The following is a 26,137-nucleotide window of genomic DNA, read 5'->3' as shown; positions in this document are numbered from 1 at the left end:
AATTTTTCCAAACTTCCTCCGTTTCTTCTTCTCCCGAGTCTCGAATTCTGCCAGTCATTTCAGCCAACTCCATATAGTCCATCAGCTGCGTCTGCCATTCTTCCAATGTGGGTAGATTTTGTGTCTTCCAGTGCTTTGCCAACAGAATCCTCGCTGCTGTAGTAGCGAAAAACTTCTATACATTGTTGTCAGGTCAGTGCCACAGATTAGAGTCAGATTTTAAAGTATGAGTTCCAAATTAATATCTCTAGCTTTCCCCCATTAAAGAAACAGGATAAAGAAATGGTGATAATTAATGCTTAGCTGTAATTCTTAAAGCCAACTTTTATCTGATTTTATGTTGTAACCGCCCTGAGACCTGCAGGTATAGGGCAGCATATAAATTTAATAAATAGTAATAATAATCTGTTCCTATGAGGTGTTTCATATTCAACTGCTTCTGCATTGTAATAGGACACACCTCCCTCTTGCATTAATGGGCCAATCACTTCGTAATAACACCTGCCTTCTTCGGTCGGTGCTTATCAGATTTCCAGAGAGACACCTTGCACCTGAAGTTGCTTCCAGCTTTCAGCTCTCTGTCTCTCTCCCTGTTTCCGTCCCACACCAAAACTGCTTCTTTTATTATTGCTGACACTCATAAAGAGAGTATCTGTCTCAACCAATCTATGTTTCATGCATCTTAGAAAATGAGTTCTGGCCCAGGGAAGCCCATTTGTAAGTCATTTCAAAATCTCTCTGTTGGTTTTTCTGCAACAACCTAACTTAACCCTGTGGAATCTTCAAATGGGATGTTTCCTACAGCTTACAAGTGTCCTGATGTTTCTAAGCCATGAAATTTCCCAACTACCAGATTTCATCCTACAAAGATCTGGCTCCTGTGAGAGATGGGATTCCCAAGCAACTGTGTGGCTGTGTTCAGACACAGCATTAAACCATGGCTTAGTGCAGAGGTTGAGAACCTCAGGCCATACTTGACCTGGCAGGTCATTTTGGCCAAGCCACACCCACCTGCCATCATATATGATGCTGGATGTGGGGCAGGTAAAGATGGGGCTTGGCCGAAAGGGACAAATGCCTGCAAAGTCCCTTTCACATCACTTCCCAAGCATCCAATGAGCAGCTGACTGACAGGCATCTGGGAAGTACTGTGCACTTTGTAATTCCTGTGCTCAGCGCTTTCCAAGCACCACACATAGTGCTTGAAGAGCCCCTTACACAGCTGGAAGTCGAGTGTTTAGGAAGCGCTGTGCTTTGAGAGGTATCACTTTTAGAGGTATGATGTCAGATGATTGACTGGTGGGTGGCCACACCCACCTGTCAAAGCTGGCTTGCGAGGGCAGGAGAGATATATATCTGGCCAGCTGGGTGAAAGCATTTCCTCACCCCTGACGTACTGCTACATGAATGAGCTGCACCAAGCCCTTGGCCTTACATGCTCCCTGTTTCCCTTCCCATGCATCAAGGAACACTTCCACATTTAATTTCAGTTTCCTTTAAAATCAGCTTGTTGTTTCATTCAAACCGTTGATCATTGTTCACATTTGCATTCAAACAACCATGCATATGCTTCGCTCACCTACATACACAGCCTTTTTGCTCCTGCTTTTTCACCACACATACGTCCCAAAAGATTTCCAAAACCCACAACTAGCCATTGCTTCCTATTATTTCTGAGCTGCCAGAATATAACAAATGCCAAGGTTTAAAGTTGGCTTCCAGATCCCGACTCATCTGGAAGCCATTATCTATGGTTTTGCCAATCAGACAATACATGAAGCCATGCACAGGTACATTAAGCTCATCTGGACCTCAGCTTATTAAGCCTCAATTTGATTGTGCGAACATGGCCACTAACTACAGCTGGTTTAAACAAGCCAGCATCAGAAATCATGGTTTGAAGCTGATTTGTTTTGAAAGTGACAATAGATCGTGATATTCAATGATCAGGTTTAGCTGACTGAAGAACATGTCACGTTTAATAGAAATTGGAAGCAATAGCTGTCAAATGCTGCCACATGAGCAGAGAGAGACTGTGCAGGTCTAAAGCTCGATAGGACTGTGATTATTCTTTATGATTTATTTATGTATTTATTAAATTTGTAGCTTGAGCTTCCTCCCAAAGCAGTCCAAGATCAGTTTATGCAATCAGGTAACTGACCTTCCAAACCACAAGTCAGAAGCCCTCCACTACAGTTGGCATTTGCTGCTACAATTTATACCAGTTAGTCTCCATTAATCCCTGAAATGAAAACTCTTTTCTCCTAATCAGTTCATAGGAAGTGTTTCTTCATCAACTGAAACATGAGCAGTACCCCCTCCCCCAAAACAACCTATCACTTCCAGCAGTTGCCCTGGAAAATTAGTTTCTTACTGAATTACAGGCAGTGAGCTACAATATGTACATTCAACCACACATCACACAGAAGTATATTATAAAAAGAAAACAAAGTTGGCAACCTCATGCTTAAACTACAGAAATTGCTCTACACAGGCTTCCCATCAGACTGGTTTTGAGTGGTGGACATGCATGTATTATGCTGCACTGAGGGAAACACACTGACTGTAGATTAGTTAACAGGCCATGTTCAAGGTAGCAGATGATTAACATATAAAAAGCTCTGAATAGCTCAGAAGCAGGTTATCTGTCCCTGTAAGACTAGGAGCTGATACAATTTCTTGTGGCATCACATGCTACAGAATATGACCAGGAAACCAGCATTTTCTGCTATTGACTCTAACTTTGAAATGCCCTCCCCCTCTGTTAAAGTTAAAGCATCACATCCACTATTTGCTTCAGATGTATTGCAAACATTTTTTTCTGCAGGCTTCCCCAAATCATTGGATTTCCCACCACCACCATTGGATTTATGTGTGGTATTTTAACCTCAGTTTTTACTGTAATGCTTTTGTGTTTTTATGGTGATTTGTGCAACACTTAAGACATTTCAAAAACTAAATGGTTTAGAAATAAGTTATTATGATTATTTATTTATCTTGGTTAATGCTTTGTCTTTCAGGCCAACATTTCAGAATACAGTAGTACCTTGGTTCTCAAATGCCTTGGTACTCAAACAACTTGGAACCCAAACACTGCAAACCCGGAAGTAAGTGTTCCAGTTTACGAACTTTTTTCGGAAGCTGAACGTGTTCCGTCTTGAGTGTTATGCTTCCGTTTTGAGTGCCACATTTCTGTTTTGAGTGTTACACTGAGGTCTGTTTATTTTTGCTATTTATTTTACGTTTTTGCAACTCTTTTTGTTCTGTTTTTGTGACTGTGCGGAACCCAGTTCAGCTACTGATTGATTGTGTGACTGCAGTACATTGTTTATTGCTTTCATTTTATGGATTAATGGCCTCGTTAGAAAGGAAAATTAATGTTAAATGGCTGTTTTAGGGGTTGTTTTTAAAAGTCTGGGATGGATTAATCCGTTTTGTATTATTTTCTATGGGAAAGTGCACCTTGGTTTTGGAACTCCTTGGTTTTGGAACGGACTTCTGGAACGAATTAAGTATGAGAACCAAGGTACCACTGTACTGACACACCCCTTCTTGACTGCAAGCAGAAGTCTCTCTCCCCCTGGCTCAGCCAGCCTCCCAACAGAGTGACACAAACGTCACTTTGTCAGCACCAACCTCCCCTTTATGCCCACTAGAAATGCAGAAGGCACAATGGTCAGTTCCCCACCAGCAGAAATCCTCAACATAGAGTGTTCAGGGAGAGGGGAGGCCCAAGCCAGTCTGTGCTGGATCCCAAGCTGGTCTCAAAGTCATTATGCAGCAACATTGGCTACAGATCAGGCCCAATTATTCTGCCATCCCACCCATGGTGGAGCTTCATGGGGGGGTGGAGAGCAGGCGGGGGCGGGGCTGGTGCACATCCTGGGGGCGGGGCGTGCAGCCTGCAGGGTGGGTGGGGCAGCCGCTATGGCACCCTGGGGATCGCATTGCCAGGGGCAGTGTGCTCCCCCCCCCACTCCTCTTCCTCCACCAGTGCATCCCACACCTTGTGCTGGAACCACTATGAGCATCAGGGCTGTGGTTCTGCCTCTCCATGTAGCCCCTCCTGCAAGGGGTGTGAGTTAGGATTGCACTCTTAAGCAGCTATGTGCGCCTACAAGCAGTAATGAAAGACAACACTAATATTAGCACAGCATGCACTACAGGCACTCAGGTGAGCTCCAGCCCTATATGATACCAAAGTTAGTGACTGTGCATTAAAGCTGTCAGAAATGAAGTTGTTAGCTTGCTAAGAGAAATCTCATAATGAGCTCGTAGGAGGATTTGGAAACAGAGAACACAACTGACCCAAGCAACTTCCCCTTCCTCATTTAAGTGCTTGAAACAGATCAACTTTGCTTAGAAATACGGATCCAATGTGAAGAAAGATCTCTAGTGTCAGTCAACAAGAGAGTCCAGGAGTTAAGTATGTTCAGCAAAGCAATGCTCCCAGAAAGTGTTAAATCTTTAACAGTGGAACACTAGGAATGCCCATTTAACTCCATTCTCAAGACTAGCGAGGTTCTGGAAATTCTTATGCAACATTTGAACATATTTTAAAACAACAGCAAGGAGCTGCTGAATGAGAGAGACAGAAATAGAAAAAAGAACTTGAAACGGGGCTGGAGGGAAATAGCTTTTTGCCAGAGCAATCGAAGGCACCCTAGAAGTATATACACAACAAAACAAAAGCTGTACTTAAATACAAGAACCCCAAATGTAAAACAGAAACTTGTTTTCAAAAATCAATTCTTACTCTCAGTCGCTAAACTGTAAAATGGGAGGAGCTGCGCCTCGCAGTATGAAGTCAAGCAAGATTAGCCTTGCATGCAGAAAAGGAGAGATACAAGTGAGGGATAACATCTTAAGTTTAAACATTCACAGCTCAAACGCTTATCGTTCCCTTTCGGAGGCGTCCCCAGCCCCTCCGTCTGAAGCCTTCACTCACCCCGGCCGATAAAAAGAGCGAGAAGTGACTAAATTTCACATGACCGCTAAAAGGAAGGCAGAAGCAGACGGCGGACTCCGCTGCCTGTTGAGCAAGTCGGTGTTGCAACCGAAAGGGAGAAAACGAAGAGAAATACCTTTGCCGCCTTTACTACGATGAAACACCAACAGGAACAACAACAACAACAGCAACACACAGCCATGTCCCACACAAGAGTGAGCTGTTCCCGGAGGGAGAGGGGCGGGGGGGGCGGGTAAGAGGGAAGAAAACAGGTCTCGGTTGGGGACAACGGCCCCAGAATCCATGTCAGGCTACAGTCCCGGATCAGCAGAGTCACGAAGGAGGAAGAAGCCGGCGGGACTTGACTGCTAAATGAACACGCCCGGGTCGTAAAAGTCCGCGCGGGGAAGGTTTCGACCGGAGCTGGGCACGCGCTGGCGCGCAGGCGCCGCCGCAATCAGGGGCTGCTTCAAACAGCCCATTTCCAGCGGCTTCCGCGCCACATTCCCCACCAAGAGCTCCCACAGCCCGGCGGCTCGCTGCGTCAGCAGACACGGCGATTCCAACCAGCCACCCACCCCTTCTCACATCCCCTCGCGCTCGGGTGGCGGGGCAGGGAAGCCGGGAAGCCCGCAAGTTCCCCTCAGACCCTTCCTCGCTCTCTCTCCTTACCTCACCAGTCCAGGTAACGCCAGTGGTTTCCCCCTCAGAAGCCAAGCGCAACCCGCGTTTCACACACTCACCTGGACGAGCAAGGGCGGCGGCAGCCACAGCAGCGCTTGCTTTCCCTCAGCCGCCACAGGCTCGTTCTTCCTCCTCTGGCCAACCAACGCGGCGGCGGCGGCGGCTTTCCCTGGCCTGCCCCTGACACCGGCAACTCCTGCTCGTACGGTACCTTCCGGGGCCCAGGTCGCTCCGGCGCCAGCCCCCTTGCGGCGAGTGTGCCTGTCTGGCGAAAGGCGGCCGGGCGCGCGCACTCTCCCTCCCCGGCGCGCGGGAAGGGGGAGGGCGAGCGCATCACCTAGGCAACAGCTTCCCTCCCTCTTCTCCTCCTGCTCCTCCGCCCTCCCAATTCGTTCCGCCAATCTCCTGGGAGGTCGTGGCAGAAGGGCCAATTAAAAGACGCCCAGGGCCCCGCAGGAGTGCTTTCGCTTTCCTCCTCCGGCTTTGGCCAAAGGGAGGTGGTTGGAATCTCCCTTCGGTTGGTACGAGCCGCCGCAAACAGACGTGGCTCCCTGGCAATGCGGAGTCGGTTGCGCGCGGCGCAGGTTAGCCCGGGAGACGACTCCGGAGACCCTTTGCCGGGGGTGGACGCGTCCTGGACAGGAGGGATCGCTTAGCTTTCGGGTTGTTCCATGGAGGGGAGAGAGGGTGGAGAAGGGAAGAGGTTCGTGTGCGGTGGGCAAGATCAGAAGAGCCTGTTGGATCAGCCCGGTGGCCCATCTAGTCTAGCATCTTGTCCTTAGAGTGCTCGATCAGATACCGACTGAAGCCCGCAAGCAGGACCCGAGCGCAAGAGCACCCAATTGGGTTGGGGAGGCAACTCCGGTCTTGGTTAAATTAACGCCCGCGCAGTCGGATTCCCCGCATTTCTGCTCGGAGTACGTCCCGCCTGTGGTCACTGGGTCTTGTGACTAAGGACGTTTGCACTGGACTGCAGTCTTCAACCACGATGCCGCACTCAAACTCAACGGCAAAATTTCCAGTCCGGTGGCTGTCATTGCAGGCAGGGTATTCTTGGTTACTGCTTGATGGGCAACCTTGGGATTCTGCCCTCTTTCGAACGGGTGACCCATCTATACATTTCTGAAGATCTACTTCATTGGATAGATTTATTTATTTTAAAAAACTGTAGCCTTATTGGCTGCTGCTTTACTCGTTCTGCTCATGTTTTTTTGTAATTATTATACTGTTTTTTATTATGTTCTCCATTTGATGGTTTTATTGCTGTATTAGATCACAAAGTGTTTTACATGCTGTTCTCCTCCATGAGAACTTTGAGTTAAAATGCGGGTTACACGGTTTCTAGATAAAGAGTGAATTCCATCCCTACCACTCCCACCCCCACAGTTTTAATTCATGCTTAATCAGGAACTGATAAGCCTCAGGCTGTGGGAACAGAGCTAAGAGGTGGTGGTTAATCTCAACTGAAGCAGAGGCAGATATCAGCACAGCTATCAAAACAGTACATACAGCACAATCATATACATGTTTTACTCAGAAGTAAATGTTCATTGGGGGCTTGCTCTCTACTACATGTACTTAAGATTGGATCAGTAACTTTTAACAAAGATTCTTGTGCCTTCTTCCAAATTCCAGGATTTTTAAGGATAACCAACCTCATAGTCAATATGCTTAAGTCTAATCAATGCATGAAATCATTAAGATCACAGAGTAAACTGTCCTGCCAGGTAATCAAGCCTTTGTTTCCCCACCCCTCCACCTGAGAAGCTCAGTGTGAAACCTCTTCCTACTCCAATAAGTTAGAAACTTTCACCACTTTACAGCTGTGCAACTTTGTCTTAATGCTGTATGAAAAAGCACATGACACAGACCTTTTGAGAGTTTGTAAGTAAACCATTTTCAACTTGCCAAATGTGTGGCCCTTTTTTATGCTTTTCTCACGAACCTTCAGAGTCTTTCCCAGAGCACAGATTCAGGCCATCTGGATTGCCCAAGGAGTTTGGGCTGCTTATGAGAAATAGATTCATACAGAGTAGCCCCTTACTTCCAAGGAGCTTTGTTCTTCAGGCAGGCACTTTGGACTTCTGGCAGCTGACTGGAACTGCACCTTTAAGAGCCTGTGCTTCCATAGACTCAATGGCAGCTCACCCTCTGCCTCCATTCCTGTGACTCTTGAAGGCCTGGGATACCCCATATACTGTATTTCTCTCTGGTCACTGACACAGCCTTCTGCTCTGTAACATTTGCTTTGGGGTTTGTACCATGTCCTTCTCTGAGCAGGATTCATCCAGCAGAGGCATGGCAGTTGAGATATCTTAAGTGAGGTCAAAATCAGTGTGATTTTGAAAGATTCAATCCACCATCTGGATTCAAAGTGGTGTCTGAAAATCAAAGACCTGGTCCTCAATCTCAGGAACCACACTGCCAAATTTGGTGCTATCTCAAGAAGTGTCCAACTGCATAGAGAACAGATGGACAACTTTTCAAAATATATAGTAGAAGTAGATATAGCGATGATCTAATAGACTCAGTGATTGCTGTAGTTACCCAGTGCTGAAGGAGAGAAAAACACTCTGCATATGATTCAAAGAACTACCTGTGGAGGAATCCCAAGTGGGGGACAAGGAGGAATAGGGCAGGAGATGCACCACCACATCCCAGCCCCAAGTAGAGGAAGTGGGTGGATAGTGGCAGTGATGCAGTTCTTTCTTCTTTGACATTACTCTTACATCTGCCTAGTGTTTTCTGCTTGCTACTGCCAGTGGTTGCTTTCTCGCCACCTGCGGCAGGTGGGGCCTCCATCACTGCGCTGGTTGAGGCCCATGAAGAGGCATCTTTGCATCATTGTAACCCCTCCAGCATCAATTGGCAAAGACAGGACTGTGAACTACCCTGAGACGCCCAGGAATAGGGCTGTATATAAATTCAATGAATAATAATAATAATAATAATAGGACTACACTCTTAATTAAGGCAAACAAAGTAATCTTTCAGTTTTAATTTAGGGCTGTCCCAGTTAAGGAATTCTTAGTGAATCATCTGTTTTAACAATTTATTAAATTTACATACAGTACAAGTAAAAACAAGTTTGGAGATGATGCCAATTAACTGGTCAACTACTATACGTACATCAGTTTTGTCTAAGACTTTTTCAAAGCCTGATACATTTTCTTGTTGGTTCTGCCTCTCTGTGTTTCTCTCCTTTCCCGTTACTACGTAATGGAAAATGTGAAGCATGTTGGTGTACCCCTTCAGACTTTCCTGGAAAGGCTGGGCCCAGAGCCATGCTGAACTTTGAGAAAGATTTAATGCCATTTTCAAGCAGCGACCTAATGGGAACTTTGCATTGTGTTTTAAGAGAATGTACACTGCCTCAAAAGGTGAAATACTGCAGACTGAGGATGAATGTTAAGAGTTGTCCTACACAGAATGTTTTTACTAGATCAGGGATGTCCAACCAGTAGATCGCAATTTACCCGTAGATCCTCCTCAATGCCAGGTTTTTTTAAACTGGGAGTAGATCACAGTCTCTTGGGAGTTGGACATGCTTGTACTAGATAATACAGACAAGTCTGTATAAATGGGCTCAAACCTAGCTTCAGAAACAACAATATTCAGGAGCTAGTAGGAGAACATTTCCACTCCCAGAAAACTTGGTTGTGCAACTGATCTTGGGACTCATCTGCACCAAATGGACACTCCAGTTGGACTATCCCTTTCCTCTCTACAGGATCATCTTAACACCAACTACCCCTGGGAAGGGAAGCCTACGAACATGACATCAAGTTCCTTCTGTCCCTGCCCCCTTCCATACTACAGCAGTGTTAGCTACTACCAATTGCTCCTTGAGAAAGAGCAGGAGAGCAAGAGAGGCAGACAGAGACAACATTCAAACTCCAGCTGAGCTGGGTTTTCTGTCATTTTGAACGTGTCTGTTGTCATCATAAGGAAGTTTGAAGACTTCAATGGAAAAGGGGAATATTAAATAGGGTGCTACATAAACGAGATGGTTTCTATAACCACATATCTGGAACTATAGAATAGGAGGCTCAGTATGACACAATTTTATTAATTGTTGTTTCTACTATTACATTATTGTTATTTATTTATTAATTTTCTATCCAACCCACCCCCCTCCTTTCCTCCCTCCTTCCTCCCTCTCTAAGCAACCCAGGGTGGCAAACCACAAAGTAGTAAGGACAATGCAATGGAAACAAAACTTCAGCCAATCACTTCCTCTTAAGCTTACCTACCTCAATGGATTCTAGTGAGGATAAAAAATGTGGAAGGAGGAAACCTTGTATGCCACTCTGAGCTCCTTGGAGGAAAGTTGGAATAGCTATCAAATAATAATAAACATCGTTTTAAAATGATTAAGAACATATAATGTTATTTAGAACAAAGGTTTTTTGGAATATTATAGGGCAGTGCCTTAGGACAAAAACTTTCCTATTATTGGGGTAGGTTTTGCTCCTTTTATGGGATAATTTTTTTTTTAATCCAGTGGTTTTGTTTTAATTTACTGTGCTTGAGTCCGTCACTGCTGTATTGTAGCTGATCTGGAATTGTATTGCATTTTTATGGATGGGTAAAAGTGTTGCCAGCCACCATGATGTGCACAAGCACCGAAAGGTCAGGATATAAATTTTTAAAGGAAGCATTGTTTAAATAGCAGCATTGGCGAATTGGCCACTGGCAATCCGAAGGAAGATTTATTGTGAAAACTACTTTTCCTTAGAAAAGCCTATTAGTTCTTCAGTAAATCCTGAACCTTAAATGAATTGGGATTTTTTAAAAACAAAAACAGTCCTAAGGCAATTGCCAGTTGCAACACAAAACCTTTAACAACAACAATCAATGTCTATTTTTAAATCACCAGCAGCCAAATAAAGGAAGACTGCCAATTTCCTGCTATAGTGAAGTAATTTTTTATTTCTTTATGTGTGTTTTTAAATTGACTTGAGTAGAAACAGATGATTACTTTGTTCCATAAGTGAGCATAGCTTTGTGTTACTATTTATAAATAGTATTTATAAAAATATTATTTGTAAATAATAATCCAACTGGAGGCTCCAGCATTAAATTGCTGAATTGCAACACATCAAGTAGTTTGATACTATTAATCGCCGTTTCCGTGCACTGCTCTGGTTCACCAGAAGTGGCTTAGTCATACTGGCCACATGACCCGGAAGCTGTACGCCGGCTCCCTCGGCCAATAAAGTGAGATGAGCACCGCAACCCCAGAGTCGGTCATGACTGGACCTAATGGTAAGGGGCCCTTTACCTTTACCTAGCTAAGACCATGTTGACTTAGTTCTCTGCACTATGAATATGAAGGTGCAGAGAATAAGAAGTGCACTCTGCCTCTAGTCCTAACCAAAGCCTTTTATGAAAACCAACATGGCCAGGAAGCTGTCCTTGGTTCTGGGGTGGGGAGGCAAGAAATCCTCTCCCAGTGATGTTCCTTTCCAGTTCCATTCCATGTAGAATTGTACTAACAAAACCACTGAAAGTTCACGTTCCTTAAAATAGAACTCAGGTGTAGTTTGTACGCTTGACTCAAGGAATCCTTTTCATGTTCTGATTGGAAACTGTAGTAGAAAACCTGAAGTGCTCAACTGGCTTTGCTCAGTACTCTGTCAGGTGGCTTAATCATAGTAGCCAGGTGCTATTATATACAATCATGGTTGAAGACATGACTTGCTGTGTCACTGTGTTGTTGAGTGCCTTCTAGGATTCATGATGGAAATGGCTCATGGGGTGAAGAGATTTCTCAGACTGTTCACTTCCTGGTACTCCAAGTAAGTTGGGGGAGGTGTTAATGGGCAAAATTACACAATAAATGCACAATAAATTCTGCTGAAATTTTATGAGGACTTTTATTTTACAATTGCAATGTGGTGTGGAAATGTGTTGAACTGAAGATTTGAATAAGAAGTTGAAATTTGACAGATTTGTCCATCTTTAATTAGACTTGGCATGTGCTCCCTAGTTGATTCTTAATGGGGTCAGATATTTTTTCACTGTGATTCTTCAGTGAGCTCTTAGAAAAGCACTTTGCTGCTGCAGGTATTACATTTGTTTATTGCCCTTCCTCTGAAGATCCCAGGGCGAATCCCAACAGAAAAATTCAAAATGAGAACACAAAATACATAATAAAACAAAAACAAACCAACACCCTGCTCCCACTCTACTTTTGCATCTTATTACCATTCAACTTACTTCTGAGTAAACATGTGCTGGATGGTGCTGCTAAACCAACTTGACAGCAACAGTTCTCGCATGGGAACTCTGGAAATTTCATTTGTGAGAAGGGGAAGCTAGAGCTCACTAACAGGCAATTCTCTAAAACTTGCATTAGAAAGATCTATTCTCTGTGGCTTCCCAGCCTGCTCCTGCAAGCGGGCAGGAAGCCAGAGGGAGGCTGGCTGTGTCAGCAAGAGCACAGCTCCTCCTCTCATTCATCTGTTTTGGTCAGAAAGAAGGAAGGAAGCAAAATTTGCTTACACTATGCCTTGGTGAACGCTCCCTCGTCTTACACATGCTTTGGTCTTTGCCTTTCCTCCAGGGAAAACTTGAAGAATGGAACCCTGAAGGCCAAAGGTGATGATATCTTCAGCAATCACCAACTGTGCTTTTAAAAAGGCACAGGGAAGGGTGGTTGGAGACAACCCTTTCCTACACACCACAACCCCAATGAAAATTTGGAGGAAGGAATGGAGTCTGCTATTATTTATATTTCATTTTATTTTAGGCTGGCAGCAATTGCTAGTTATGTGTTCTGGGGCATGTGTAGCTTGGCCCAAAGACACCACTGAGAAAAATAAATTTCCTTTGGGTGGGTTCTTTCCTTGCTTAGAGGAGAAAAGCAGAAGAGAGGCAGAAGCCAAGGTGTACCCTCAAAAGAGGATTCCTGCTCCAGGGGGGTGGGGTGCATACATTTACACCTCACTTTTTTTAAATAGTAGAGTTCATTTTTCAATACAGTTGCCAATAGATTAAGATGGCATATCATCCCATTGCAATAGACATGGTAACTCCAAAACTCATGAAACTTTCTACACCTACAGTGACCAAGTTGCATATAATGTCTGCATTTGGTTCCAGGAATGGTCTGGAGGCATATGAGGCCATCACAAATCTGTGGATTTGTACACTTTGAATATTGTGTACAGTTGTGGTTGCATCCTCTCAAAAAGGACATTGTAGAGCAAGAAAAGGTTCAAAAAGGACAACCAAAAGGGGAGATGTCTAAACCAAGGGATTCAAGCATCTCCCTTATAAGGAAAGGTTACAACATTTGGAGCTTTTTAGTTTAGAAAATGGAGAATATGGAATGACAGAGGTGTATAACATTCTGCATGGTGTGGAGAAAGATTTTTTTTCCTTCCCTCTTATAATACAGTGGTACCTCGGGTTACAGACGCTTCAGGTTACAGACTCCGCTAACCCAGAAATAGTACCTCGGGTTAAGAACTTTGCTTCAGGATGAGAACAGAAATCAGGTGGCGGTGGTGCAGCGGGAGCGGGAGCGGGAGGCCCCATTAGCTAAAGTGGTATCTCAGGTTAAGAACAGTTTCAGGTTAAGAACAGACCTACAGAATGAATTAAGTTCTTAACCCGAGGTACTAGAACTGGAACACTCCATTGAAGCTGAAGGTTGGAAGATTTAGACAGCCAAAAAAACCACTTTGGCTTCATACAGTACATAGTTAAACTGTGGAATATATAGCAATGACCATTAGGTTGGCTGGCTTTAAAAGAGGGTTAGACAAACCAATGGAGGATACGACTATCAGTGGCTACTCTGCACGATGGCTATGTTCTACCTCATTATTTGAGGCAGTATGTCTCTTAAGTATCAGTTGGTAGCAATTGCCGGTATAGGGAGTGCTCTTGCACCCGAGTCCTGCTCACAGCCTTCCCATAGAAACATGGCTAGAGCAGGAAACCGATCTGCATGGTCAGGATGTTCTTATGTTCATATGAGGGGCTGTAGGCTGCTGTTAATCTGCTTTCATTCTATCAGCTGCACACCAAAAATCTTTGACGAGAAGCATAATAATGGATATAGATGTAAACTCCTTTGCACATGAAGGGCATGTTCTTCAGACCACTTAAGTGTACCAAGTTTGAACATGTTGACTATGGCTGCCCCATACAGGACAGCCACCTCCACTGAAGAAGTCTGTATGTCAGGGTGGATTAGAAGGTCATATTTGGTTCCAAGATGCAGTTAACATAATGTAGGGGAATGGAGGAGAGACAGGTTGGCTTTCATACTTCGAAAGTGCACCAGCATCACCATGTCATTTCTGAAGCATTGAAGAGACTGTTGAATGAAGTGTATTTGGCTTTTAAACTGTTCATCGGTATGTCCTCTGTTAAAGGAAAATATAATGAAAATGATGTAGATGGTATTTGACTCCTGTAAAATTAGCAAAGATATATCATAACTGTGACAATCTATGTTGGAAATGTAAAGAAAAGGAAGGAACCTTTTATCATATGTGGTGGACCTGTCCCAAGGTGAAAGACTTCTGGGAAAAGATTTATAATGAATTGAAAAAAATGTTGAAATATACATTTATAAAGAAACCAGAGGCCTCTCTTCTTGGAATAACAGGTTTGGAATTGCCCAAGAAAGATGTTAAATTATTTTTGTATGCCACAACTGCTGCTTGTATTTTGTTAGCTAAAAAGTGGAAAACCCAAGAATTACCAACAATAGAAGAATGGCAGATGAAGATGATGGATTTTTTGGAGCTAGCCGACCTAACTGGAAGAGTCCGCGACCAGAAGGAGGAGGAGTATCAGGAAGAGTGGATCAAATTTAATGATTATTTAGTTACGGTAAATATGTTAAGTTAAATTAACTGAAAACAGCTTGCAGATACTTAATTGGCTTAGGATTTTATTTATGTTAAGTGATGAACTAATATGTTTAATTCCACAATGTGAAGATTTAAGGATGTTAATGTTTAAGTTAAATTTCATAAGAATTGGGATTTGGAAGTCACTTAACAAAGTTGATAAGTGTAATTTTCAATAAGGCTATGATTTATGTTTGTTTTATCTTGTGTGTTTGTTTATATATTGTGAAAACCAATAATTTTTTGGGGGAAAAAAAACTTTTCATCGGTAACTTGGCTGTTACTTGGGTTCTCCCAGGCCCTTAGTCTTTCAACAAATGGTAGCTACAGACAAAATGTCTCTTGTATTAGAATCAAGGAGACCATCACTTTCTTTATGAATAAGCTGCATGGCAGAAGCATCTCCTCTTGATTTCTGCCTGCTGCCGAGAGAGGATCCAGTTCTAATGTAAAGACGTGGAGGGAAATGCATTACCCAAACCCCAGAAACTGAAACATGTGGAAGTTCTCCTTTTTAGTAAAAGCATTAGTCATTACCTTGTATTACTCATTACCCTTTTGCCATAAAAATATCCACAGTATTTTCAGCCTGCCCAGAATGCCACGTGATTTCTTGCACAATGTGCTGAGAACAGAGTGGAAGTGCTGAGGACAATAGTCCGTTAGGGAATCACCTGAAGGAAGTTTATTAATGCGGGGGAACAAGTGTTACATTTGAAACCTAATTCACAGAAAGTGCCCGTGTCTCCAGAAGAGGAAATGGGTTATTGTACATATCATGTGAACTCAATTGTATACGCATAGTTGCTGTCATGTAGAAATGATAATTTGTAAATGCATTTATTGTGCTTTGTGCTGGAAGTGCAATGGCAGGGGCTATTCAGTTTGTTACTTAAGGTTAATTTTGTTCCTGTTAAAGTCAGCCGGAGGGGTTGCTCAGCAACCAGGCAGAATGAAATGATCTCTAGTGAGGTAGCCCATTGTCTGCCTAGCTGTGTAGTTCTGAGGGATTTTTTTTCTGTGTATGTTTGGCGGAACGTCTCCCTGCTATGTACAAAGTCGGAACTAAGAAAGGCAAAACCCTTTCTCCTCAAATTATTCACTATGTTTGTGCAGTTTTCTCAGTAAAGTGCTATCAAGACATTCCCATCTGGACTGCATCATTAATTGACTTTGCTAACACTTTCTTTTCATTGCAAATTACAGGCATGGGAAGGGCTGCTTACCATCTTGCTGGTGAGTGGTGGTGGCGGCCTGATGTGGTGCCACCTCTCTCCCCTGGACACGCAGTGCCATTTTAGATTGTTTCCCCATCTCCTCCAGCCACCACAGGGGCTCACAGGTTCCCACCTAACCCGTCCTTCCAATGAGCCAATCTGTGGTGGCCCGGGGGGGGGGGCAGGGCATGGCCATCTACTTACCTGACCGACCACTCAGCACAGCATCCAGTTGGATGGGAGCACATCTCCCTTGATGCTCAATCAGGACCAGGGTTAAATTCCACTAACCCCAAATCTTGCTGCAAATCCAGCTCAGCTATTTCATTAGAATCTTGCGTGCTAGGACAAATTGCATGACAAACATCATGTTTCATTTGACCAGAATAACAGTGCATAGAATATGCCATTTTTGTACGTTATTTCCATGAATATCTGCATTTTTATGTACAATTTACCTAACGCCTGCATTTTGGACACTTTACTTGGCCGGAGAACTGCATTGCAAAATTTGGAGAAGCGTGAATTGCTGTGTTTCAGTTTGCAGATTGTTTTGGAAAGTGGGAATTAGGTAGATTTTATGTTACTTCAAAGCCAATGAAGCTCATTTCTTAAAGCATACAAACACAAACCAAACAATTCTCCTCCCCCAACCCAACCCACCTTGTAAGGTATGTTATGTACTGCTCTTTTATCTGAAAAATGCCAGGAATGACAATTTGTCTGGAAGGTTTATTGGATGACTGAGGAGACACATATTCATTCTCACACTCTAACTTGCTTGGACTACTAACAGCAAAGATAATCCTTCTAAAAATACACAGACGGCCCAATCCACAATCCTGTTAACCTAATTACAAATAATGGTACGGAGGTTTTCCCCTTTCCCATCATGTTCTGATTGAGTGAATTTTCAATCTGTTCTCTATCTGTTTTTAAAATCACCCAGAGATCACACCCAATTCCTTCAGTCCAATAGTTTAGCAAATAGACAAAAGTTGAGCCTAAGAACCCTTGTCATTCCATCCCACTTTGACACACTGATCCTAATAGCAATGCATTCTGGTCCATATTTCTGGAATTTGTACAAGAGAACATAAATCAGCTCACTCACTGTATGCTTTGCATCCCCCCCCCATTTCAACAACCAGAAACCCACCTGGCCCCAGAACCCCAATCCCAGCACCAAATTATATTGGATTTTCACAATGAGATGAGCAGGATCTGTTCATGTTAGATGCTTGTAATTGACATATTCTGTTTTCACAGAGCACTATGAGATATCAAGATGAGGGCCCTTCCATTGTCAGTCTGCAAGCAGCTCAGCTGTCTTCCAAGATTTCGCCAACCAAGGTTGCTTACGGCTCTGAAATTTCTGCAGCTGATCCTTTCGGTGCTTAAGGGTGTTGTTAGTTTACATTGTTTCTCTTTCCTCCGGCTTTATGCATTTTCATTTTTATTATCTAAGCTCTGAGGGCCTTTATGAATTTTCCCTCCCCCAAACAAATATCAGGTCACAGTTTTCTTTTGAGAAACTTGAAGCAAAGCAGTTTAGTTTTGTATTATAGCCAGATGGGTTAAAAAAGGTTAATGCACAGATGAGCAGACAAGTCCAATGCTACTGCTATGCTGGGGGGCGGGGTTGCTGTGGCATGACAACAGCTGGCATAATATGAATCCTGAGCTGCAAAGGGAAAAGCAAAACACTGCCATGAGAACAAGAGGTAACACAGCAACACTGACAGCTTGGCCCAAGGTGTCCCTGTGCGGCTCAGTGGTTAGAGTGTTTGACTAGGACCCTGGAAGATAAAGGTAAAGGGACCCCTGACCATTAGGATCCAGTCGTGGCCGACTCTGGGGTTGTGGCGCTCATCTCGCTTTATTGGCTGAGGGAGCTGGCGTACAGCTTCCAGATCATGTGGCCAGCATGACTAAGCCACTTCTGGCGAACCAGAGCAGCGCACGGAAATGCCGTTTACCTTTCTGCCGGAGCAGTGCCTATTTATCTACTTGCACTTTGAGGTGCTTTCGAACTGCTAGGTTGGCAGGAGCAGGGACCGAGCAACGGGAGCTCACCCCATCACAGGGATTCGAACCACCGACCTTCTGATCGGCAAGTCATGACTACAGCTGGCATAATATGAATCCTGAGCTGCAAAGGGAAAGGCAAAACACTGCCATGAAAACAAGAGGTAACACAGCAACACTGACAGCTTGGCCCAAGGTGTGGTTAGAGTGTTTGACTAGGACCCTGGAAGACCAGGGTTTAAATCCCCATGCTGGAATGATCCTCACAGGGTAACCATGGGTCACTCATCATCTCTTAGCCTAACCTACCTCACAGGGTTGTTGTGAGGGGAAATGAGGTGGGGGAGAATCACATGGGCCACCTTGAGCTCCTTGGAGGAACGATAGGGTGTATGGAAGTAGTAACAGAAACTCTGCAAGTGCCAACCAATCTCTCACTGCAGAGAGAACAGGATTTGAACTAAGCTCTATTCCTTTCCTACTAAGACTCTGTCCAGGTTTTCCTTTTGCACTCTTGGAGCTCCACAAGGGTAGGGTTGCTATACGTCCAGAATTTCCTGGACGTAGCTGGAATACTGCAGTCGGAAGCAGTGTCCAGGCAGAAATCGCAGAAATTCTGGGTGTATGGTAACCCATGTCGGCAGTATTGTTTTGGGCTTTCCTTACAAACAATAACCCTGCCAAAAAGAGAAGAAAAAAGCTCAACAACTTTTGTGTCTGTATTTTCACTTTTTGAAATATGGCAATATAATAATTATTATAATAATAATAATTTATTATTTATACCCCGCCCATCTGGCTGGGTTTCCCCAGCCACTCTGGGCGGCTTCCAACTGAATATTAAAAACAATACAGCATAGGCAACACTATGCAGAGGATAAAGTGTCTTAAAAGATTAGGGTGCGCCCGCCCCCCAGTTATATCAAAGCTCTGTTGCTGTCGGTGACCTCTGTAGAGTAAAAAGTCTAAACTGCTTTTCTGAAGCATATTTTTGGTGTTAGGTATATATGCGTGTTTACATAAAGATGTGCTTTGAATGGGTGTGTGTGTGTGTGTGTGAGAGAGAGAGAGAGAGAGAGAGAGAATAGGAGGAGGGGGTATAGTGGGATGTGTGTGTGTGTGTGTGTGTGTGTGTGTGTGAGAGAGAGAGAGAGAGAGAGAGAGAGAGAGAGAGAGAGAGAGAGAGAGAGAGCGCGAATAGGAGGAGGAGGCATAGTGGGCCAATCAACCAGTGACACACAGTCTCTACCTCCAACGGTTAGCCAGGAGAGAATGCAGCCCCTGGGCTGGAAAAGGTTCTGTACTCTTAGCCTAGCTTCCCCTGGCACTGGGACCTTGCTATTCAGTCCTATGATCAGGGAACCTGGCATCTGATCCTATGAGCTGCTGTCTCATGATGCCAGAGCTGACCACAAGCCATTCTTCCCCAAGATGGAGAGCTAAAATTATCATACAGCAGTACAGTGAGCACTTTGTTGTTGCTAGAGCAGCGAGAGGAATAGACTATTGAGGTGTTTGAGGCAGCTGTTCTTTCACTGCAGCCTTTTCCTGCTTTCTATTCTCTGTGATAAACTTCCCTTTGTTTCTTCCAGCTGCACAACTGAGGCAGAAGGACACCAAAAAAGAACGGCTCACCTGACATCCGCACCAGACTGTAAATGCAGGTGTTGGACAAACGAATTTCAGTCTCTGATTACCGAGAGCAGATGATGTCCATAGAGATTAGCAGCTCTTAGCAGTATTGGTTCTTTGCCAACACAGTGAACTGCAAAGTTTACTGCAAAGTATCTTGGGGAACAACATTGCAATAGACAGTTTTAATACCTGCATAAGAACATATTGATTTAAAACCAATAATCAAATAAGCAGAGATGAAAAGCTTCATCTCTTTGTTCAACTTTGTTCAACTCTTTGTTCAGGTAACACAAGTGAGACCAATGATGCAAACATGCTGTAAGGAAGACCTGTGTGCTTTTGACTATAATGGGCTGCTTAGAAGTGCACAAAAACCCTGCAATCGATTTATTTCATTTTTAAATGAATAAATCTTCAGTTCTATAAATTCAATACCGCTTAAAATCACCATGCCACACATAAACATAAATGTGTGGGGGGGGGAAATGAAGCAGTTTTACAAGCTTGCCCATGATGGCACTGCCCTAAAGCTGTTCTCTATACATGCCCAGTGCCATTTTGCCACCATGGCTTCCAACATCACCAAAAATAATTTAAAAATTCAAATGAACTTCAAATGAACTTGCTCAAGTCTCTTATAGTGTGGCTACATAAGCTCCATCAATATTAGCACCTGTCTTAATTCAGAGGGAAGTGATTGCAAAGAGAAGATAGGGCATATTAGATTACTCTAATCTACAACCACCAGCTGTGGAATGTAGGTTTTTTAAAACCTTGCACAGCATTAGTTTGCTTACCTGCATGAACCACTCTTCTTAGATATATTATCTTAACTGCCCTGGTAACTGGCTGAAGAGCAAGGGCTAGATTTGTAAAATAAAATAATCCCTAGCACAGAGTACAGAAATAAGATACAAGCTTATTTCTTGCACATGGTCACTTATTTCTCTCCTTCTGCTACTGCCTTGATATACTGCTGCTCTGAAGTATTAATGAACTAAGGTTAAGTAGGAAGGGAAGCAGAATCAATAATAATTGCATCCCATTGATTTAATAATTATTTAATATCACTAGGGAGCATTTAGTTCTGTTCAGTAGTTTCCTCATTAGATTAAGTGCTGTTACTGGGATGCCTTGCTGGATCTCATCCCCTGTCTTAGAAGTACAGTGGTACCTCAGGTTAAGTACTTGATTTGTTCCGGAGGTCCGTTCTTAAAAGTAAAACTGTTCTTAACCTGAAGCACCACTTTAGCTAATGGGGACTCCTGCTGCCACTGTGCCGCCGCCGCAAGATTTCTGTTCTCATCCTGAAGCAAAGTTCTTAACCTGAGGTAATATTTCTGGGTTAGCGGAGTCTGTAACCTGAAGCATATGTAACCTGAAGCGTATGTAACCCGAGATACCACTGTATTAAATACCTTGCTTGTTCATGTGATCAGCACTGGGTCCCCTGCTGTCAGAACTCCCAAGGTTTCCAATAATGCTCTGGTCTAGTCCAGCCACTCTTACTAGGTATACAGGCAATGTCCAATATATTGATGTTCAGCTATAAAAAGGGTACTTTTTGCATTGAACTAAGTAGCACCGCAACAGCTGTAGCAGCTTAAACAAGGAGGGAAGCTATTATTGCCTTTAAAAAGTGCCAGTCAATAATGTTATTGCTTTTCTCCCACTTTCCTGCATCTATTTTTAAAGCTGCTATGCCGCTCTCCCTTCCAGTTACTGATTGATCTCATTAAAATATGGAGCACTCTTACCTACTCTCTTTGGCAATGTATCAGAGAGAACTTGGATGTCTCGATTTCTCCATCTCCCTCCTTTCAACTTTTACATTAGCTCTGCTAACAAAACAAACTGCCTAACAGGTGACTCATTCCAATGGGAGTGCTTTCAAATGTTGGAGAAGCGATATTCAGGAAGCTGAACCAATCCCTCACTTCCTAACCCATCACTTTCACATTTCCTCCCCATGATTTATTGTATAGGCTGGATATGAATTCCCCTTGTTGCTTTTACAACACAGTGCATTCATCCCAGCACTTGTGATGATTCTGAACATTAATGTACACAAGCACACCCTTCAGTATTTTCATGAATGCCTAACAGTAATTGCTATTTTAAGTATACATGGTTGCTATTGTTATACTAGCTGCTTTGAAAAAATACATCACTTTTATTTTCCGTGTAAGACTACGCACAGGTTTCCACTGGAATTTGTTGCCTCCCATTACTAGTATTTTCTGTGGGAGTGTTCAATTAGATGCCAAGTTCCTGCTGTGTTTTTAAATAGAGTATTTTGCTGTTCTGACATGCAGAGAGCATTATGCAATGACACACCCTCCCACTCATCACATCTGCTCAGAGTCATAGTATCTGTATATGTAGGAGGCACAACAGTCTGTGTTTACTGCTATTTATTTCTGGTAGCCTTCAAAAAGGCAGCATGATTCAATTTCCTTCTTTCCTGGGCAACAACCGACCTGTGTGCTAAATTGTACATTGGGCATCCCGAATATGTAAGGAAGTCAATCCCAATTGTTGGGAGGGGATGCGCAGTCAAAGGTACATATTTCCATATGTGGTGGTGTTGTGACATCATCAAACCCTTCTGAATGCTGTCTTCAAAGAAATAAGCTTGATACACAACAAAATGATTGAAATGTCCCCTGCACTAGCATTACTTGAATTTAGGATCCCATCTGCTCATAATCATCCTAAAGATGACCTTTTAGCCTTTCTATTGACTGCTGTGCATATTGAGATAGCCAGATGTTGGAAAACCGGTGATGGGCTGAACTTTGATTCTTGGTATAAGTAATTTTATCATGACAAGTACTTGTTTACTGTTGTAACAATTGTTTTCTCAAAATTTATCTTCTGTACCATGAAAATAAATAAAAGCAGTATTTTTTATTCTTAAAAAAAAATCAGTAAATTAACACTTCCAAGGCTGGGAACTGACCTCGGTCCAGTATACCTAAAGGAGTGTCTCCACCCACATTGTTCTGCCTGGACACTGAGGTCCAGCTTCAAGGGCCTTCTGGTGGTTCCCTCACTGTGAGAAGTGAGGTTACAGAGAACCAGGCAGAGGGCCTTCTCGGTAGTGGCACCCAGGGCCTTGCAGAGCCAGGCAGAGGCCCGGGCCAGGTAGATAATGTGCCCCCCTTTTTTTACCCTGGGGATAACTGAAGTCTTAGAAATAAGTAAATATATAAATAATTTTCACAAAGGTTATGCTGACAAATAATTTTATTTCAAGGCTTGAACCGTATCTGCATATAAAGACAAAATGGAAAATATACCGTAGATAAATATGCTGACCGAGGCCCGCTTTGGAATGGGAGGCCTGAGCCAAGTGGCCCATATGGCGCCCCCTCTGTCTGGGCCTGGTGGCACCCACCGTGTGGAACGCCCTCCTATCAGATGTCAAGGAAATAAACTACAGTGGTACCTGAGGTTACATACGCTTCAGGTTACAGACTCCGCTAACCCAGAAATAGTACCTCGGGTTAAGAACTTTGCTTCAGGATGAGAACAGAAATCGGGCTCCGGCGGCGCAGCGGCAGTGGGAGGCCCCATTAGCTAAAGTGGTGCTTCAGGTTAAGAACAGTTTCAGGTTAAGAACGGACCTCCGGAATGAATTAAGTCCTTAACCTGAGGTACCACTGTATTTGACTTTTAGAAGATATCTAAAGGCAGCCCTCTTTAGGGAAGTTTTTAATGTTTGATGTTTTATTGTGTTTTGAATATTCTGTTGGGAGCCGCCCAGAGTGGCTGGGGAAATAAACTATTATTATTATTATTATTATTATTATTATTATTATTATTATTTCAGCATTTCATAAAGCACCTTGATTTGGCTTGGATGAATTGAAGGGCTGATAGATTGGGTTCAGAAGTCTGGGTGTGCTTGGTTCCACCACCCCCATTCACTATCAAGAAATTTAATAAAATGCCGTAATCATTGCAACGTCCTGCATTAGATGCTGTATGTTTTTAATGGACAAACCATGGTTTAGGAACCCCTGCTCTGAAGCATTTGCAACTGCTTCTCCAATTTTGTAAACCTAAGTAATTAATGACAGTGCTAAGCAGCACTAGATGCCGAATGACCCTCTGAGTAACCTACAAGACAGAAGGTTAACAAATCTTATTGTAAGACAAAACATGGTACCGGTACATTTGCTACCAGCAGATGATGAAATAGCCACCTAGCCAGAAAGCTTTAAAGGGGGACTGGACAAATTCATGGAGGATAAGGCCATCAATGGCTACTAGTCACGAGGGTTGCATATTGCTTCCAAAATCACAGACATCATGCCCTTGAAATTACCAGCCTCTGGAAAACAACAGCAGAAGAGGCGAATTGAGGTTCTGCTTGAGGGCTTTCAGGGACTGCATAAACCTAGGGACTGATCCTGCAGGCAGTCTCTTCCTATGGTCACCAAGAACCTAGGGTCACCCACCTAAGAGATCTGGGAATCTCCAGAACCATTTCAAAAGCACAAGTGATTTCATTGTTATCACTGCCATATATGGTCTCTGCCAGAGCTGCAGTGTTTCCTCAGATTTGTTCCAATTTAGAGTTCGTTGTTATGTATGTGTGTTACCTGTGGTAACTTCAGCCAAGAAGCAGGGCAAGCCTATTCAAAGCTGCAGCATTCTACTCTATAACCAATGCAAGCAAAGCTGCTAGACCGAAGCACTGACGTAACTCCGCTAAAGCAGAACAGGAATTGCCCTAAAGTATTCCATGGAGATCTAACTCTTATTGCACTTTGCAACAGGAGTGTTATTGTTTAACTCCATATTTAAATATTACATTTTAAACCCACACTAACTTTGCCCTTCTTCTGTGACTTTAAAAATGGGTTGCTTTCAGCAACAGCCATTCCCCCTTTCCTTTAAATCAGTACCAATCTGAAGCTAAGGAGAGGTGTTCCAACTGGTCTTCAGTTAAAGAAAAAGCACTGAGACATACAGCTCTTTCCACTTCCCCCTTACATCTCTTTGCCTGAATTCTGCTGGTAGCTGTCAACATAGTTAATGTTCTGAAGCTGAGGTTTAAAAGGGCCGAGCTTATTCAGCAGTAATTTTGCTACCCACATCCCTTTTGTTTTGTGAGCCTCAAGTGTGAGGAAAGGGGGACCTTTCATGTGTAGGCAACAAGATATAATAGGAGAGACATCCTTAAAGATAAACAAATAGGAGAAATTGCTTGCCTTGGACCACAACATTGTCTATTTAGAGAGCCAATGAGGCGATGCTCCTGGATAACAGGATTTGAATACTCACACAGCCAAGAAGCTCACTGGGTGACCTTGGGCCAGTCACTGTCTTTCAGCCTGGCCTACCTCACAGGGTTGTTGTGAGGCGATAGCCATATACGCCATCTTGAGCTCCCCGGCAGGCGGGCGGGCAGGGGGAGGTGGTAGATAAATGTAATAAATAAAGACATGAATTCATGAATATGATTGAGAATGTAGCAACCCTTGTGCCCCCTCCTGAACCGAACTCCACACCAAGCTTAACAATGCCCCACATCTATACTAGATCTCTTCCCCTCTACCACCTGTGATTAATGCAGGTAGAAATGAGGTGAGATGAAGAAGACATTAGGAGGCTGGAGAGGAAGGTAAGGTGCCGGATATCTTAAAAAGATGATTTTGAACGCATGTCATCTACAAGTATCAATAGTGGGGCAGCATATAAAAGTTTCCTACCATAATCACCACCACCACACCACATTATTGTATGTGTTGTTCTTTAAAACTTATGCTGGGATGCAAATGCGCCTAGAACTGAAAACGACGATACTTTAAATGTTGGTTCTGCTGAAGGAGGAAACACAGTGATCGGCTGATGTCACCAAGTTGCTCTCTAATTCAGCATAATAGGCATGTGGTAAAAGTCTGCATGTTATTATTTACTAAAACCACAGAGGTCACAAAAGGGATAAGCATCCCCATCAAATACTGGGGGAGGGAGGAGAGGAGAGATGGAGCCAAAGAAGGTGCATACAAGTGGGGGAAACGTGGGTTTCAAAAATCGTTTATCACTGCTGCTCGTTGCACAGCATGCAGTCAGGCATTTCCATTTTCAGCACTGCTGCCTTGTAAATTAAGATGAGGGTAGCTCTTTTTAAACATGTTCCAGGCTATGAAGGATGTGGGAAAGGATTGGATGGAACCTAAATAAACAGTGAAAACAGGATAGTAGGAAGATCAAAATGGAAGGCACATCAATTCAACCTTACACCTCACATTCCAGCAAATTCAGGTTGCACAATCAAAACTGATTTGGAGTTCTTGTACAGCAACGCGCCTACCCAAAGTATCAGACTTTTTGATATAAGGAAAGCGACAAGAAAATGCAATTGAAAGTGAAGGGTAACAGTTTCTTGATGCAACACAGTATAATCTCCCTGCAAACAAATCAGAATGAATGCTCAATAAACACCTAATTGCCCTTCAAACAAATCAAGGTAAATATCCATTCCATCTTGCTGCCTGGAAGGACCCTTTGGTATTCAGTATTTCTTGAAACATCAGTGTGCACTATGCCAAATATTTACCAGAGCCATACACTAAAGATAGTAAGCAATAAACTCAAAATAGCAGGTCAGCCCAAGAAGACATGGCCCAGAAATGTGGCTTATTAATACATAACATGCATAAATGAAATTTTCACCAGTTGACAAATGGAATGCCACGATCAAAGATAGAATGAATAACGCAATCATTGGAAAGGTC

The 26,137-nt window shown here is 43.4% G+C and overlaps 1 protein-coding gene and 1 long non-coding RNA gene across 6 annotated transcripts in view; one reads left to right on the top strand and one right to left on the bottom strand.

Annotated features, from left to right (window-relative positions):
- PIK3CB (phosphatidylinositol-4,5-bisphosphate 3-kinase catalytic subunit beta) overlaps window positions 1-26,137 on the bottom strand; it is a 103,236-nt gene that overhangs the window by 72,215 nt on the left and 4,884 nt on the right. Inside the window, exon 1 of one of the 5 annotated variants that reach the window (XM_081910343.1) lies at window positions 5,692-5,919. The exons of 1 other annotated variant lie outside the window; for it this stretch is intronic. The gene's annotated coding sequence lies outside the window, so the exon portion shown is untranslated. Of the gene's footprint in view, window positions 1-5,084; window positions 5,108-5,691; window positions 5,920-26,137 lie in introns of those variants that run through there. 3 more of the 5 variants (XM_081910339.1, XM_081910344.1, XM_081910341.1) reach the window with 3 other exon arrangements.
- Window positions 11,306-19,534, top strand: LOC309369655. The gene is made up of 3 exons (XR_014168229.1): window positions 11,306-11,433; window positions 16,992-17,075; window positions 19,343-19,534. It is a non-coding gene; the product is annotated as an uncharacterized lncRNA (long non-coding RNA).

This window comes from Podarcis melisellensis (genome assembly GCF_964234715.1).
Source record: "Podarcis melisellensis genome assembly, chromosome: 5".
Lineage (NCBI taxonomy): Eukaryota > Metazoa > Chordata > Lepidosauria > Squamata > Lacertidae > Podarcis > Podarcis melisellensis.
The sequence above is the reverse complement of the archived record's forward strand: the minus strand, read 5'-3'. Positions and strand labels throughout refer to the sequence as shown.